We start from the raw sequence: 4,068 nt of genomic DNA on the forward strand, positions 1-4,068 counted from the left end.
TATATATATGTATATGTCTTTAGAGTCCCTAAATGTCCTTCAGTGTGGATCCATCTTCTGGAACCTGGTTAAGCTACCAAGAGCAACATCCTTGAAAGAAATTGACTCTTCCCTTCCCAGCAGCCATCAGTTGCCACTATTTCCTTATGTAGGATTCTGGTTTCTTACCCACTTTGCCTTGTCTATGCTAGGATTTTTGTCTGGTTTAAGTTTTCATGGAATTTGTGAATGCTGTCACCAATGCTGTGAGTTCATATGAGTAACTGATCAGCTGTCTGGAAAACTCCTTTTGGTCATTCACCACTTTTGACTCTTACAATCTTTCTGTCTCCTCTTCTACAATGATCTTAGACCCTTGGGAGGCAGAAGTATGAAATGGGTGAACTATTCAGGGATAAGCACTCTGCAGCCTCTTGTTCTCTGTACATTGGCCAGTTGTAGGTTTCTGTGTTAATCACTGTCTGCTGAATAAGAAAACTTCTCTGGTGAGAGTTGAGAGATGCATCAAACTATGTGTATAACAAATACTAATTAGGAGTCAGTTTAATACTATAATTATTTAGTAGAAAACTAGAATTAGGCTCTCCCTTTTTCTCTGTGACCTTTCTAACCTCAGGTTCCTAAGTCTGATATCAATGTGATTACCAATGTGGGTTCCATACTGTGAAGTGGACCTTAAATACAATTAGAAAGTTGTTGGTTACTCCCATAATACTTATGTTATGATGCACCCATGGGCAAATCTTGCCAGGCCAGTTGTAGTTCACAGGATTTACACTGTAAGTTTGATGCTTATTATTTTCTTCCTGTAGCATACATAGCACCTTCCAGCACTGTGAACTCTAGCCAGCAGAGATGAGGCTTTGAAGTCAGCACCACCTTGATTCCTCTTTGTTTGTTCATAGGGTCTTATGATCAAGTCTGGCATCCTGCTTTCTGGTCTTCTTTTTGATGGTCTTAAAATCTTTTGGCATCTGGAGAGATAGCTCAGTGGTTAAGAACACTGACTGTTCTTGCAGAAGATCTGGGTTCGAATCCCAGCACCCACATGGCAGCTAACAACTGTCTGTAACTCCTGTTCCAGGGGATCAGACACTCTCTTCTGTCCTCCGTGGGCATTGCACGACATGGGTGCACTTACCTACATGCAGGCAATGCATGCATACACATAAAATAAAAATAATAAATAAAATATTTTTTTTAAAAAAGATCTTTTGGCATCTAATTCCCCTGGTGCCTTTGTTTTGTTTGGAGGTTATAAACATTTTCTATTATCCTAGCATTTACCTTAGAAATTACAATATACACACTTAACGAATCCATCTAAAGTTAATTTACGTTCCTTTCCTCCTGGGGGGCAAAGAAAAGAAGCTGAAAACATTATTTTCTCTCCTGACTTATGCATTATTTGCCCCATATGAAATTATATCATTTTGTGCTCAGCAAGGGCCATGTATTACTGCTAATATGGTCACTGTATAGCCACAATGAACCATCTCTTAACTCCTCATTTGAACTTGAATTTGGAGATCTATAGAAGGAATCACATATTTAGTAGAATAAGCATTTAATGAGCTTAAAATAAATGTTATTTCTGGGGCTTTGAGGGAAGTTTTAAGGGTTTGAAGAAGTCCTCCTGTGTGAAGCTAGTTGAAATCTCACTTGGAAGCTAGTTTGTAATCTCATTCCTCAGGTCTAAGAGGTCCTAATCCAAGATGTTTCCACATCTTTCTGAAATTATGCAGAAAAAGTAAACTTCGTATGGCCAGTCAAAAAGTCTTGGCTCTGTTCCACTAAGGATGTTTGCAGTCACCACCAGCCACGGCCGCTCCTCCATTCTCACAGGAGCTGCTCCTTCATTCTCATGGGTGTTGAGGCTGCTCTTCTGCTCATCTTGGGCTGAGGCCACTCTTCTGCCTGCCCTGGGCTGAGGCCACTCTTCTGCTCACCTGGTGCTGCCTTCTGTCATTGCTACTTCTGCCCAGTTCTGGACCCCAGGGCTGGTGAGGAGACTGTGTCAGCAGAGCCGCATTCAGACCCAGGAGACCAGGTTCAGTGACATAGATCTGCTTTATTGCAGGAAGGCACGAGCTTATATAGGGGTAGTTGTCCAATCACAGCACAGCAAGTAGGATACCTTATTAGCATAACAGGTTTAGCATCCTATCACAGTACAGGAAGTAGGATACCTTATTAGCATAACAGACTTAACGTCCTAGTAACATAACAGACTTAATGTCCTATCACAGAACAGCAGGTAGGATGCCTCATTAGCATAATGGGTTTCAGATTACAGAGCCTGGATTCCTGGAAACCATGTGACCCTGACTGTTGCAATATCTAAGTGTTGCAATTTGGAATTCCAAGGGTGGCGATTAGGGAGTGGTGAGCTCTAGGCATCAGTCTCATGATCTGCCAATGGGAGCAAATGTCACAAGGCATTTCTTGTGGCTCCAGCAGTCAGGCCGTTGCCTCAGGCCTGCTGTATGGCTGTAATAAGACTTTCACCCTAGGCTCAAGCCTGTCTCCCACAGATGTTGGATGAATAAACTGGTCTAAGTCACAAGAGAGAATATTTCCATTCAGGTTTTCCCAGGTGCACCTGCCTCACTTTCTCATTTGTTATTACTGCTTTGAGAATTTCATAAAATGTATATTGATCAAATTTACCCATCCTCCCCTAAATCTTCCTAGATTCACCCCCCCTTCCCTACCCACCCAACTTTATATCTTCTTCTGTTTTTTAAAACCCATTGAGTTCAAGTTGTGCTGCCAATATATTTTTGGCTATGTGGCAATCCACTGGAGTATTGTCAACCTGTCAGGGGCCACACCATTATAGAAACCTGATTGTCCCTCTTCCAGCTATCATCACCAATAGCTCCTCAGATAGGTGTGGGGAAATGGGCCAGTAAATACTTCTGTTTTTCAGGCTAACCTAAAACCTGCCATAAAACATAACATCAAATGACGCAAACAGAGGACAGCATGCTGCACCAATGAAGAGGAGACACATAGCCAAATGAACCAATGAGGATTGGGTGGGGGGTATAAAAGAAAGCCCTAATGGCACGACCTTGCTTGCTAACTGCTGAGTGAGTCTCCTGAAATCTGTGCCACTGATTTTGCTCCTACTCTCCCCCTGCCCCCAATGGAAAGTCCTCAAGTAGCTAGCCCACTAAAGCAGGCACCAATAACATCTGGCACCCAATGTGGCCTTCACGGACCTCACTTGGATCCTGTTCATTATGGTGCTTGCTTCTGTCATTTTCTGGGGAGCGACTTTTGCACTCTTCTACTGCCGTTGCCTCTACAGGTCCTAAGTTGATTTCTCCATTTTCCCTGTTGACCAGTCTTCATCCCCTTTGCCTGTTTTCTCGGTGAGTAGGCCCTTTTGTCTTATGTCTCATGGGTGGTAAGCCATGAGATGTATCTTCCTTTCCCTTTTGTTTCCCCCATCTTACCTCAATATTGCCCAATTTACTCCCCCTCAGGTACATACCCCCTGTACTTGGTGCATCCGGCACCTCCACATAAGGGCTGACCACCCAGGAGACGGAACCAATGGAAGTACTCCCAATAGACACCCAGAGTCCGGAGACACTATGTGGGCATATGGCCATGGCCTAACGAACCGCGGAAGTTCCCCAACTAAGCACAAGACATCTTGCTCCTAAACACTCTTCTATGTCCGCTTGCTTCTATTCTGAGTGATTAACTGTCCTACTGATGCCCTCTGCTTTGATCTATGTTAAAAATTCTTCAGGCTGCATCCAGTTATTGAGGCACACTACTGGGGATTTTGTTAATCAAACTACCACTAAGATGCATGGCCTAAATGCCACCATTCCTAGAAGAACCCAATCACATCATAACAATACTGAGTCAGCAAGACAACCCCTTGACCCCTGGTGTAATTCGCCAGCCGCTTATACCTCAGATGCTGACTTACCCCTCTTCTGGGATCATTACTTAGCAGCCTCCAAGCCATATCCTGTTCTCGGAAAACAGGGGATCTGGATATGGAATACTACCCCCCCCCCGGGGCTAATGATACTTTAGATTCAC

General features: G+C 43.6%; 1 pseudogene; it reads right to left on the reverse strand.

Annotated features, from left to right (window-relative positions):
• Window positions 1–3,623, reverse strand: part of LOC103749715 — a 133,379-nt pseudogene extending 129,756 nt beyond the window's left edge.
• Window positions 3,624–4,068: the final 445 nt, after the last annotated feature.

This window comes from Nannospalax galili, unplaced genomic scaffold, assembly GCF_000622305.1.
Source record: "Nannospalax galili isolate Female #2095 unplaced genomic scaffold, S.galili_v1.0 scaffold266, whole genome shotgun sequence".
Taxonomy (NCBI): domain Eukaryota; kingdom Metazoa; phylum Chordata; class Mammalia; order Rodentia; family Spalacidae; genus Nannospalax; species Nannospalax galili.